General features: G+C 39.7%; 1 long non-coding RNA gene across 1 annotated transcript in view; it reads left to right on the top strand.

Annotated features, from left to right (window-relative positions):
• The window catches only part of LOC111772703 (uncharacterized), a 35059-nt gene extending 24261 nt beyond the window's left edge, over positions 1-10798 (top strand). The window contains exon 7 of the long non-coding RNA XR_011437580.1: positions 10536-10798. This is a non-coding gene — a long non-coding RNA (uncharacterized lncRNA). The remainder of the gene's footprint in view (positions 1-10535) is intronic.
• The last annotated feature ends 3036 nt before the right edge of the window (positions 10799-13834 follow it).

Genomic DNA, 13834 nt, shown 5'->3' with positions numbered 1-13834 from the left:
GATTGCATAATCTTGATATTGACAGGATCTCAGAATTAACAGTCTGGCCATTACCTGATGCAGGGTTCCCTCTACCACATCCTTCTCAAAAGAACACTGGGCGACTGCTTGAATGTGTTGGGATGTTCAGAATTTGCCCAAGTCTGCCCATTTCTCTGTGAGTCAGCTCTGGCTGTTAAAGAATTCCCCCTTATATTAAGTCAAACCTGCTTCCAGGAAACTTCCATCCTAGAACCATGGTTTGTAGCTAAATAGAACAAAGATGTTTTTCTTACAATAAAGACAAATACCATGTCTTGTCTTTATCAGTCTTCCTCTATCTCAACCATTCTCAAGTGCTTCCAGCCCCTTCTGAGAAGTCACGCTCCAGATCTCTGTAATTGGAAAGAGGAGAGACTTTGGAGCGAAACAGACCTGAGATTATAACTCATCACAGCTTTTTAGCTGTGACTTTAGAAAAGCTACTTACAGACCTGTATGATTTGTGTTTTCACCTGACACATGGGAACCACATTAGCTCTCTTACGGGGTTGTGGTGAACACTCCATGGGATGATGTTTATAAAGTGTTTTTTAGCTCTTTATTCAGTTCTTGACACATCTATGTACTGTGTTTCCTAAATTATCACTATCTTTTTCATCTTGTTGCTATCCTTGGGACACAACTTTAGGGCATTTGCTTACAATATGGTTTCCAAAATCCAACATAGTGTTCCAAACGGGATCTGACCATCTTAATATTTTGACATCTCTGCTTGGTTTATATAAGGCTTCTTCTTGTTTGCTTTCGTTACACAAAATGGCATGAGTGGCCCTAACAATCACACTGTCAGGGTCATAAAGAGTGCAGATTCCATGCAGTCATTTTTCTTGCCCTGCTGTGGATAGAAACCTACGTCATTGGAAATGCGATCTTTGCCCAGAGACCATCGACACAGAGGTCCAGGCTCTCAGCTCCTGGCCATCCAAAATCAAGGTTGCATCTTCGGGCAGGTCAAGAGGGCTGTTTTCCTTTCCATAGCATAGCTTGCTGGCCTGAGGGAGAGGATGCTGATGTTTCCATTGGAAGGTTGTAACTCCCAAAGAATGGAGCAAACCCGATTGTATGATAGGGGGACATCCAGGAAAATAAGCATAGGACAGTGCTCTGTGGCCACATGGGGACTGTCAAGGCTAAAGCTCTTTAATGTCCAGCCAATGTTTGTAGTATGTGAAAGAAGTTGTTCGAAATCTGGCTGTTTGGTTGCGCTTTGTCCTATGAGAAAAACTGTCCGCATTATTCATGTATAGCACATATATCCCTTCCAGAGTCAGTCACAACAAAATTTAGTACCTATCACATGTTAGACAATGTTGTAATAGTAATAGCAGATGAAGAAATAGTAAGAGCTGCCACTGTGGGACAACTACAATTGTAGGTTTGCTTTATCCTTTCCATTTTACAGATTAGGCAATGAAGTTTAGAGGAGGTGAGTCACTTCCCCAAGGTCATGTAGCTTAACAAGCAGGGTCAGGATTCAAATTTGGGTCATCTGAATACAGAACTCTACAGCTAATCCCCGCACTTTATCATCACTTTGTTATGCTTTTATGTGACACGACAGGGGTGTTAGCTAATGCAATGGTGGTAGTCATCCTGCAATATATAGTGTATCAAATCAACATATGGTACATCTTAAACTTATACAATGTTATACGTCCATTATATCTCAATAAAGCTGGCGGAAACAAAGTTATCTGGACAAACAAAGAACCCTCAATAGCAATTCCTCCTTCGAGACTCAGCCCAAGGCTAAGCTCTTTTCCTTGTGTCCTTGGCTCTGGGAATTTCTCTAAATTCTGTTTTCTAACCCAATCTCCCTAACTATACTTTGCCCATTCCCCAGGGAGGGCCTTCTTCTCTCTTTCTAGCCTTGTTCTCTGCCCACTTCTATTGATTCTATAATTTATATTTTCCTGTGCTATCTGCTCCTCCCCATATAGGACAGGGACACCCGTTCCCTTTTGTTCTGATGTCCGCTCCTATATCATTTTTTTTTTTTTAAAGATTTTATTTTTTCCTTTTTCTCCCCAAAGCCCCCCGGTACATAGTTGTGTATTCTTCGTTGTGGGTTCCTCTAGTTGTGGCATGTGGGACGCTGCCTCAGCGTGGTCTGACGAGCAGTGCCATGTCCGCGCCCAGGATTCGAACCGACGAAACACTGGGCCGCCTGCAGCGGAGCGCGCGAACGTAACCACTCGGCCACGGGGCCAGCCCCTCCGCTCCTATATCTTAATCGCTCCCTACAAACAGGCAGGTATCCTCCGAGGCCAGTCTCGTCTGCGGCAACTCCAGGCAGGAAAAGCCCCTGTCTAGGGATGAAGTCACCAGGCACATGATCAGTGAACTCAAGAGGTTTGCGTCACCGTGCAGCGTCTGATCATCAGGTTTTATTATTTTTACATCCTGAGAAGGGGAGTCAGTGGGGGTAGAAAGGGAGAGAGGTGAGTGCAAGGGTTACAGGAAAGAAAAGAGAAGGGAGGGAAGGAAGACGGGCAGGAGAAGGAAAAGGAGAGATGGGGAAGAGAGAAATTAAGAGTGGTTTCAGTGACCTCAGTGGCATGTTAAAACAATTTGGTGGTATTGGTGAATAATTAACAATTTGTTATGGTAGGAACAAGAGGCCAGGTCTGCAGGTGCTGCCTGGTTCTTTGCTGCGGAGGGAATATTGAAATATCACGTACAGTGAGCAGAAGGACAACAGCATGTGAAGAGAAATTCCCAGTTTGTAACAAAGCATGGGTTTTTCCAGCTCTTCGGCTTAAATTTCTCTCCAGGGGAACTCCAATCTCCCCCAAAACTTGTAATAATAATAGAGTGCTTGGAAGATGTATTTGAATTTCCTGTCAATTAAAACAGTCATTAGTTCAAAGCACTAAGAGTTGAGGCTAAAGGAAACTATATATCCCTGCTGAGCATTTTTGGTGGTGGTGATGCTAAACTGTGTTCTCTCCTCCTTCGACTGCTGTGGGTTCTTGAGTGCCGCAGTGTCCCTGACATGCTTGAAGTAGGATGGGGATACAGAGAGCCGGTGTGATTTCTGCCTAGAGCAGCTCAGCATCCACTAGGGAAATTTGGAAAACAAGACCAGATTCCCTCCCCCTTAAACAGTAGAAAAAATACAGCACTGTACAGTATTAAACGAGACAGCACTTACTCCTTTTGCAGTTCCAAGTGCAAACTCATCCATTTCCTCAGGGAAGCTTCCTCTGACCTCTGAGGGTAGATCAGGCCATTTGTTTTCATGGTACCTCATCATTTTCCTTTATAGCACTGATTACAGTTTGTAATTACGTATGTTTATATATTGTATTATACATATATATTATAACTATATATGTTTATTTACGTGGTTTTTGAAAAATTTCCGTCTCTCTGGCTCGCCAAACTATAAACCCCATACCAAGATTAGGTCTGTTCTGCTTAACGGTTGTATTCCCCAGCATCTGACACAAATGCCAGGTACTCAATAAATATTTTGGAATAAAAGATAAAAGAACATGGTAAGAGTTTAGAAACAAGAAAGAGCGTGTGCACTTGGCTGTTGAAGATTCTACGGATAAAAGTGAATTTGATCAGATTTTCTTTATCAGAAATTATGGAAGAAATTCTTTCAGGTCTTAATGTCAAGGAAGACTGGCTTTCCGCTGAAAAAATTGGTCTGTTTTCATGTTTATGGATTCTGTGAATTTTATATATCAAGATAGTTTTCTCTTTTCTTTGGCTTCTAGAGACAATTTTGTACACTATTTCTGGCAACTCTACATTATGTTTTATTTATTTATTTATTATTTTTAAAACGTTTTTTAATTTTTTAAAATTTTTCCTTTTTCTCCCCATAGCCTCCCGGTACATAGTTGTGTATTTTTAGTAGTGGGTCCTTCTAGTTGTGGCATGTGGGATGCCGCCTCAGCATGGCTTGAGGAGTGGTGCCATGTCGGTGCCCAGGATCCAAACCGGCGAAACCCTGGGCCACTGAAGCGTAGCGTACGAACTTGACCACTAGGCCACGGGGCTGGCCCCACGTACATTATATTTTAATGTACTAACGTTGCCCCTGACTTGAAATATTTTCCTAGCCTTAATTCTCTCTTACTAATTTTCTGCACTTATTTATATTTTAATAATGTAAATTACAGCCCTTTTAAAATGAGATTTGGTATAAATTAATGCATAAATAATGATTATTAATGCACCAATTAATCTATGTAAGCTTTATGTAGTATTGATGCTTTAAAATGGGTTTTGGCATTCTTAACTAATCTTTTGTTGAAGATCCCCTCCAGGTTATTTAAGATAGATGCCTAGCATGAGGTGGGCCATATCTAACTGTTAGAGTTAAGATTCAAGGCAGGAGCAGAACTTTATATAAGATGACAAACTCTCTACCATCTTGCTCTGAATCCTGAGACAGTATCATAAGGAATATTTAAAACTTGCAAAAGTTTTGGCCAAGAGAATTGACTTTGAGTACCTTCGGCCCCATTCATGCTTTGATCTCATACCACCAACTCATCTGCTGCCAATGGTTCTGTTGTGTGTCATGTTTGATCCAATTGGGGGAGCCATATTGATATGTCTTAGTTACAATGGAATAAAATTGTTGCTATATTCCCCCAAGGGAAAATTTTAAAGGAATTAATGTCCAACTATTCTCTGTCACCCTGCTTTGGGTCCAAAATGAAAAGAATAATTTAAAAGCTTATGTTCATCCCAACCAAGTAACCACAATCTGCTCCCACTATATGGTTCTATAATTGAATTAGTTTGAAGAAATACAATAAAATGTATTCTGCAGTATTGTTTTTGTATTTTACTGTAGTAAGCCATCCCAGATGGTGACTGAACATCACATTTTTGAAGTCTTTCATTTATTTTCGTCAGTTAATAATTATCTTGCAAAGCTTTCGGAACATCTTATATTGTTGTCAATGTTTAGCACTTCATGCAGTAATTTTTTACTGAAACCAGCCCTAGTAATTCTATTTTGGTTAAAAGATTTAGCAAATATTAATGGATTCCTAAAGAAGATGTTAACGATCACCTAAGGAATTACTTTGAAAATTAATTGGAAGAGAATTATGGCAAGGATTGGCAAATTTCTAAAGACCCTTGACCACCACCAAATTTTCAGTTTGTTTGAAGGTAAATAAGAATTTGGACAGGCCTTCTGAATATGAAATACATATCAATATGGTAATAACGGAAGAGTTGCTTATAATCTTAAAAGTCATTAAGTTAAAAATTATATATTCAAGTGTAGTAGAGTCATAAGTGTATCCTAATGTACACATCACTCATGGGGTCTTTGGGACATTAGGCAGGCCATCAGGTCCTATTTGCAGGAGGACACAGGCATCCTGGAAAAGTATTGAAGAGATGGCACTGGAAGTTTGGAAGTAATACTCTCAAACGAAGAGAAATAACCACTCCAACCACTGAAGAAGGGTCTTAGAGATTTAAGGAACTCACAAGACTATAAGAGAGTCACACATAGACTCTCTCTGAGGTTGGTTCCTGGTCCACCAGGAAAAGGACTTAGTGGGGCCATAAAATAGCCTCTGGCCAAATTCCCTAAGAACGTATCTCAAGGTGGAAGCTGTAAAAACTGAGACTATTAACATTTTGAGAGCCAGTTATAGATATGTTCATTGGTTTGGCATTCATGAGCAGATCAGCCTATAATTATAGCCTGATCCTTCACAGAGAGATTGCTTACACACATTTCAGCGTTATTTCCTATGATTTCCTTGTTTAAACCTACCAAACAAGCCATTTTCTCACCATTTACAGAGTTTTTCTCATCCTATTCTGCCCACAGAAACTCAGAAATGGGGATAATTGGAGTCGAGGGTTTGGGGGGAGATCGTGGTAAAGGTTGATGGTGGTGATGACCAACACTGATTGAGAGGTGGTAGTAGTGGTGTGGTATTATCAGTAAGTGCCTCACAGTAAGTGCACAGACCCTGCAGCCAGACTGCTGTGCCTTTGAGTTCTGGCTCTGACACTTACAAGCTTTATAACCTTAGGCAAGTTATTTATCTTTCAGTTTCTTCATTTATAAAACAGGGGCAATAATAACACCTACCTCGGATGGTTGTTAATACTTGTAAAGCACTCAGAACAGTCCCTGGCACATAGCACTACAGACTTGCATGTTAAATAATTTGAGCAGGTTACACACACTCTTTGGCTATAGAGAGAAACCATGCAAGTCTTAAAGTGTATTCTACCAGCTATATTGACAAGGACTTGAAGACAGAAGAGATAAGATGGTATGAGAAACATGACGTATTAAGGTTTATATTAATTACAGTGGCATCTTCAGAAAGGAACAGAGCTGCTAGACATTCTGAAAAAACAATAAGCAAAACATGATGATAGATTGGTTTGAGGGGACTAAGTTAGAAATAAATTATCCTAAGCTTATAATCTTGAGGGATTACAAAGATGATGGTGCTGTTGACAACAACGGAGAAATTCGGAAAGAGATGCCTGTTTCTGCAGGAAAGACAGGAAGCTGAGGTTGTGTCAATATAGAAGAAGCAAATGGACCATGGGAGTTAGTCTTACTATGGCCTGTTCATTTGACAGATGGGCTGCAGCTGAATCAATTGTGATGCTTCATTAGGATGTCTGAGGTGTCTGAGATGTCCCATGCCATGGTCTGGTAGTTTTGCCACCTATAAACACAGCCTCCATTCTTGTGCTTGAGTTTGGTTTGTTATTGGGATCCTGCTTCCTCCCAGAGGCATGTCATATGGTCATGTGTGAACCTTGGAGAACAAAAAAGATTTAGTGAGCTCTAATATATATGTATATATATCTCCAAAGTTGAAATCAATATATGCTTCCATCAGAAACAGAACTTGGCTGAAAGTGTGATAGTTTCATTTTTATTTGCATCCTCTTAACAACATAAGAGAATGATTTTAGCCAACACTTACATAGTGATTGCCAGAGATTGTTCTAAGCTCTTTATACATGGTAACATTTGTAATCGCCACAACCACCCTATGAGGTAGGTAATATTTCTGTCCTCATATTGAGGAAGAGGAAATTAAGGCAGAGTGGAGGCTGGTGGTTGTAGGTTGGATTCAGCAGAATTTGAGATGCGGATTTATGTGCAAGTAATTTATTAAGGAAGTGCTTGCTCCTGGGAGGGACCAGTGGGGAGTAGGGGAGCTGAAAGGGGGAGAGGAAGAAACCAAACAAGGATCCAATGGAGACAAAGTCCTGTGGAGGGGATCATCTGCCTAATCCTGCAGGAAAGCTCAGGGGTGTACATTATAGCTCAAGGTGGCCCCAAACCAAGGCAGGAGAGCTGGGCTTTCACATTCCCATGCCTGAAAGTTAGTTGTTAAGGGCTGCTTACCCTAGGGGGATGTACCTCTGGCTCTCTCACCTGTCAGCAAAGTGGCTCCAGTTGGTCTAAGGCAGTCCTGCACAGGAGAGCTGTGGATACTGCCTGTTGGATGCTAAAAGTACGGTTAAGGTAGGAGACGGGGAGGGGGTGCTCAAGAAGGAAAGAGGGGGCATCTGATGGAGGGTGACCCTGTTGGCCTCACCAGTGCTTCAGGGACCTGCCAGTGTACATCCCATAGCTGAAGGGGATCAATTAAGCAGACTGATTGTTTTTGGCTGTTGTTTTAATTTGTCAATTTGACTCATCCTTGGATACGCAGAGAGGTCTAAGATACGCAAATTCATGTCTGCACACACACATACACATAAGCACACACATACACACACACAGAAAATGCAAAATTGATTCAGCCCAGATGCTTATATGTAAGATATCGTAAACTGATAACTCATGAGCTGAATGCAATCTACAGACATTCTTGGTTTGGCCCTTTCTAAGTTTGGAGATTTCGATGAAAACTCCAGATTCCTGACTTTCCCCACATTCTTACCTCATCTAATTGGCTGGAAGTGTGTAGTGGATGATGCCTCTTGGGACAGGGCACGTCCAGTTCATCACGTTCTTTACCAACCCTGGTTACCACCCCAACCATCACCACTCCTCCATGTCTTCTGTCTGGCTCCTAAGGATATTTAAATTTGCAATTCCTATTATATAGAATTTCTTGACCATAATAACTTCTATTTGTTCCTTGAGACCAGCAACTTATGCCAGGTTTTCATAACTTCTTTCCTGTTTCTAGCTTTTCAACTATTGTACACACTTTCAGTGGTGGTCTAATGGTTAGGATTCAGCACTCTCACTGCTGTGGCCCAGGTTCATTTCCTGGTCAGGGAACCACACCACTCATCTATCGGTTGTCATACTGTGATGGCTGCATGTTGCCGTGATGTTAAAAGCTATGCCACTGGTATGTCAAATACCAGCAGGGTCACCCATGGTGTACAGGTTTCAGTGGAGCTTCCAGACTAAGACAGACTAGGAAGAAGGACCTGGCCACGCGCTTCTGAAAAATTGGCCATGAAAACCCTACGAATAGGAGCGGAGCATTGTCTGATATAGCGCTGGAAGGTCAGAGGATGGTGCAAAAAGACAGAGCAGGGTCCCTTTCTGCTGTACATGGGTTTTCAAGGAGTCAGAATCCATTTGAGGGCACTAACAGCAAACACTCTTTCAGAGGAAGTATAGCATTAGATTAATTCAGTCAGTGTGGACAACAACTGAGCTAGCTGGCTATTTAAGCTAGAATGACCTGCGTTGGCTTCTTCATTGTTGAAATTAACATGGTAATTGCCAGACCATTCCTTTGATTCTTGAGTCAAAACTTCTATGGGTACATAAATTCTAAGAATACACAAAATTTGTTGATAACCAATTTTTAATTGTTTCTTGCTCAGATAAAGATCTCCTAATAAATCTCCCAGCAGTTTCCAATATATTCATTTTCTATGTCAAAGGAAACAGATATGAAATTGAAATCCTGAGCTGGATGGAAGTTTAAGTAAATTATAGTAATTTTCTGGTTGAGCAAATAATTATATTGTTTCAGCAAATAACCATCATTTTCCCTGAATTAAATCCTCTTCTTGCTTTTAGGATTCCAATGAAAACATATCTTAATGGGCCAAATCTTAAAAGTGAAACTGTGGGAAAATGCTGAAGTTCTAAATGCCCCTGATCTCATCTCACATTTTCTGGAGCATTCCTTTGGACTTTTTTTCTAACCAACTAAACACAAAATGATTAGATTTCATAATGGGATATTTAAAAATATTTTTTCTTCAGAAAGTTTTAATACTGAATATAGTTCAGATGAAGAGCAAACGTCTGCTCTCTTTGCTTGCTCTTTAAGTTATAGTTAAAGCAGTTGAAACGATGTTTTTTAAAATATATGAGGGCATAGGCAATGGTATTTTCAATGGTAAAAATGCTCTTATAAAGTTCATTAAACAAATCATTATTCCCCTAGATAAGTAAGAAAAGCCATATTTTCCCCCGAATATTTTGGCTTGTTCATATAAATTCACTTTTTAGTGTGTAGTTATTATTGTTTTATTCAGAATAACTTTATACTATTTTAACTATGAGACCTTCAAATTTTAAAAAGCCTTTGGAAAGGTTGAAGTCAGGTCAGAAATCTGAATTGGGGCTGCAGTTTTCCCCAAATAAATCCTTTTTGAAACCTAAATGAAAGCAAGTATTCTTTCCCATAAAGTTATTTTTACTCATTAGATATAAAGATGACTATCTCCCTGCAGTTAATTCTTCTTGTAATTTCTTTACTGTGTGCTTCTATTTATTTGGCCTCCTGGGGTTTTTTTTGTTTGTTTTTTGTTTTTGCTATTAAATGGGAAACGTAAACTTAGGTGCTTGGTATCTGCCATCAGTGTAAAATATACTAGGGGGAAGAAACTTTAAGATTTTTTTGGAGATATATATATATATATATATATATATATATATGTATCTCTAAAATGTATATATTTGTGTGATGTGTATATCACACACGATATGCATATGTATATATTTATGTGTGTGTATACATATGTATATGTATGTGTACATAAACACACACACGTATATATGTTCTTTTTATTTGAGAAAGGGGGAAAAGGACATTTGGTACTTCTCAATTCCTCTCTAGTTTGAGGCTTTTCCCTTCCATATTCACTTCCAACTACCATGTTTGCTAGGGAGTTGGGTTTTTCTAATTTGTGGTTTTAGAAGTCAGGATAGCATAAATCCAGAGATTCTGCTAATTTCCATAGGGTTGAGACAAGACTGTGCCCCTTTCTCTTCCCCTATCCCAAGTGAGCAGTAACCTTCTTATCTACCTTTGGAGGACATCTCTCAGCATCCTCTGAAGTGCGGAAGGCACAACTGTGGATGCAGAGAGAAGGAGATTTGCAGAAGAGAGAGGTCTAAGATGAAAGAAGTCTTTCATTTTTGTCTCGGTTCTGTTCTACTAGGCGGGTCATCTTGGGAAAATCACTAAGCATCTCTTTCTCCAAGCCTCAGTTTCTCCATGTGTGAAATGAGATGGATAATAATTTCTCTGCTTTGCTTGCAGGGTTATTGCAGAAGGAATGAAATGAGATATTATCGAAGAAAAGACTTCATTGAAAGACTTTAATTGCTATGGTTTCCCTTGACCTATGTTGATACATAAATATTTCACTTTTTACTACATATAACTATGGAGAGTATTTCATTTCATAGAAGATCGTTATGTTTTGTGCACTAGATGTCAGTAGAGCTCTATGGTTCAGCTAGTACAGCTACCCGACTGAGATGATCTGTGCTTGGAAAATAAACTCCTTGTGCTTTTGCTTATTTTGCGTTTCATACCGAATGGCCATGAATTTGTGTCCTCGCCTCACACCCACCCTCATTTCCATCCCACTAGAATTCTGCTTTCAGCACAATTTTCTGCCTTATTGGAGCTTTATTCCCTTCACTTTCTGGAGGAATTCCGACAAAATAATTCTTTTTCAAGAGTTTCTTTAGAAAATATGAAAACCAAGAGAAAATGTGCTATCAAGTAAACTCTCAAAATGCTTTAGAAGAATTATTGCAGATGGATTTAGTGCTTTTAAAATTAAATGTCGCTTTTAAAAATCCTGTTTGCTTTCATTTTTTTTTTCTTCTCACCATCCTATTATCATTGTCTCATTTTAGTTTTTTAGCTTTCATTCTCATTGAGAAATAAAGCACAAATACCAGAATGGGGCTTTGCCTTGCCCAGAAATGCTCAGCAGGCAAACACTCTGGTTTTAAAAGATGCTGACTGTCTCTACAGAGAAGAAAAATAAATGCCTTGGAACTGTAGCTGGTCGGGCTTCCTGGAAATAGCTAAAAAGCTCCAGCTAAAGCTTACAGGCCTCGGGGTCATGTCCATCCTTTGGGGAGAGTCATGTTCTTCCCAAAAGTACAGACCTGATTGTGAAGCAGGTTTGTGTTCTAACTGGTTTATTTGGTCACAGCAGAATTCACTAATTGAATTGCTTTTTTGAGTTCCAACTTGAAAATCATTTACTGGCATAAAAATTAAGAAAGTGTGGGATGTTTTCAGGATTTGTCTTTCATCTAAGAATGAAGAGTGGGCCGGCCCTGTGGCCGAGCGGTTAAGTTCGCGTACTCCGTGTCCGAGGCCCAGGGTTTCACAGGTTCGAATCCTGGGTGCGGACATGGCACTGCTCATCAGGCCATGCTGAGGTGGGGTCCCACATGCCACAACTAGAAGGACCTACAACTGAAAATACACAACTTTGTATTGGGGGGCTTTCGGGAGAAAAAGGAAAAATAAAATCTTAAAAAAAGAAAGAAGGGAACTCAAAGTATTCAGGGCCTGAAATTTCCCAAGAAGATCTCTGTGTTACATTCAAATATAGCGATTAAAAAAGTTAAAGTGCATTGAAGTGAGATGTGCTATTCACTTTCAAATACCACTTAGAAAAATCATTAACATCTACTTATATAAGGCAATCCAACAGTGTTGTATTCCACTTAGCAGAAATTGCTCTTAGTTGGAATGAGAGTTATTCAATTATTTTTACTGCGTGTCTACTATGAGATAGACATTATGTCATATAGATGTGCTAGATGCTGAAGATAAAGGGTGAGCAAACGCTGCCCTCTTGGAGCGTACAATCTAGTGGGGAATACAAATATTAATCAAAGAACCATATGCAAAAAATGGAAAACTGCAAATCTGACCACTTCCATGCTTTGTTTGTTTTTAGAGCACTTACCACCCTGTGACATTTATATTTACTTGTTTGTTGTCTGTTTCTCGTCCTAGAATAGCAGCTCCATAAGAAAGACTTAGTCTGTGCTGTTCAGTGCCATATGTCTAGTACCTGGAACAGAATCTGACACATAGCAGGTGCTCAATAAATATTTGTTGAATGACTGCATTAATAAAGTACTATCAGGAGAAGTACTTTAACTCCCTGAAGAAGTTGACTTCATTAGGGAGATCAAGAAAGACTTCCTTGCAGAAGTAATGCTTGAGTTGAGAAGAAAAGTAGGCACTGACTAAGCTGAGAAGGAAAAGAAGATCATTCAAGGCAATATGTGCAAAGACCCTGTGGTGAGAGGGAGCATGAAAAAGACAAAGAACAGAAAGAAGGCCTTAGGGACAAAAGAGGAGAGACCAAGTGAAATAGGGATTACAAGACAAAACAGGAAAGACAGAGAGAGGCCAGACCATGCAGGGTCTTGTAGGATGAATTAAGAAGTCAAGAAGTCATCTTTATTCTAAGAATAATGAAAAGTCATTTGAGCGTTGTAAGCAGGGAGGTGACTTAATCAGATCTGAAAAGATTACTCTGGCTTCAGTGTGGGGAATGGATTGGAGGAGTGCCTAGAGTGGATTCAGGAAACTCAGCTAAAAGACAGTGGTCCAGATGAGTGATATGGGTAGTTTCAGATGAGCAGTGTGGATAGTTTGAACTTGAGTGCTGGTAGTGAGGCTTGAAGTAGACGCATGTGGAAGTAGATACTTCAATAGTAATTTAAGAGGTAAACCAATAAGACTTGGTGAAGAGTTGGATAAAAGATGAAGGAGAAAGAAGTGGCAAGGTTGAGCTGAAGTTTATGGCTTGGAAAACGGGATGGCAGTGCCATTCAATGAAACAGGGACTCCTGGAAGTGGGTCAGGTTTGAGAGGAAAGATGATAAGTTCAGTTTTAGATAAGTTGATTTTGAGGTTTCTTCGGGCATCCAAGAGGCTGTATTAAGTTGGAGATGGTCTAGCACTGGGAAAGTCTGGGCTGGAACTGTAAATATGTGAGTGTTCCAGAGAAGATAATTAAAATTGTGGGCTAGATACTAGAGTGAGAAGAGGAGAGACTTGCCGTTTCATGCGAAGATCTCTGATTTAGTAAAGGATGGGAATGCAGACGAAGCCCTGATACAAGCTGGTAGCCCTGGGTCATCCACTCCCGCAGCTGAAGAGCATGAAGTGATATTTGGTGCTCACTTGGTAGTGTTCAATGGGCTGTAGAGAGCAACCTTCTAGACTTTTCTAGATCAAGCATAGCTGAGAATCAACTTCCTTGTCCTCCTTACCAACAGACAGAAGAGAAAATCTACGGTATTTTTGCCTTGATAAAGTATTTTTACCAAGCTTATACTTTAAAACATTATTTCTTTATGTACATCTATGTATATTCAAAACAGAAAACCACTGTTGTAAATTTTTTCATTGATCAGATATTAATTTTGCAATTGAAAAAGTGTTTTAAAAATATACTTTTTCCTGAGCATTTAAATATAAATATACTCTTGATTTTAAATAGGCAGTTGAAAATTAAAATTATATTCATAGCTCATTAACTGAGGGGTTCCTATGAGCCAAGCGCTATT

This window comes from Equus caballus, chromosome 3 (genome assembly GCF_041296265.1).
Source record: "Equus caballus isolate H_3958 breed thoroughbred chromosome 3, TB-T2T, whole genome shotgun sequence".
NCBI classification, from domain to species: Eukaryota; Metazoa; Chordata; class Mammalia; order Perissodactyla; family Equidae; genus Equus; species Equus caballus.
Note: the sequence above shows the minus strand (reverse complement) of the source record. Positions and strands in the feature narration are given on the sequence as shown.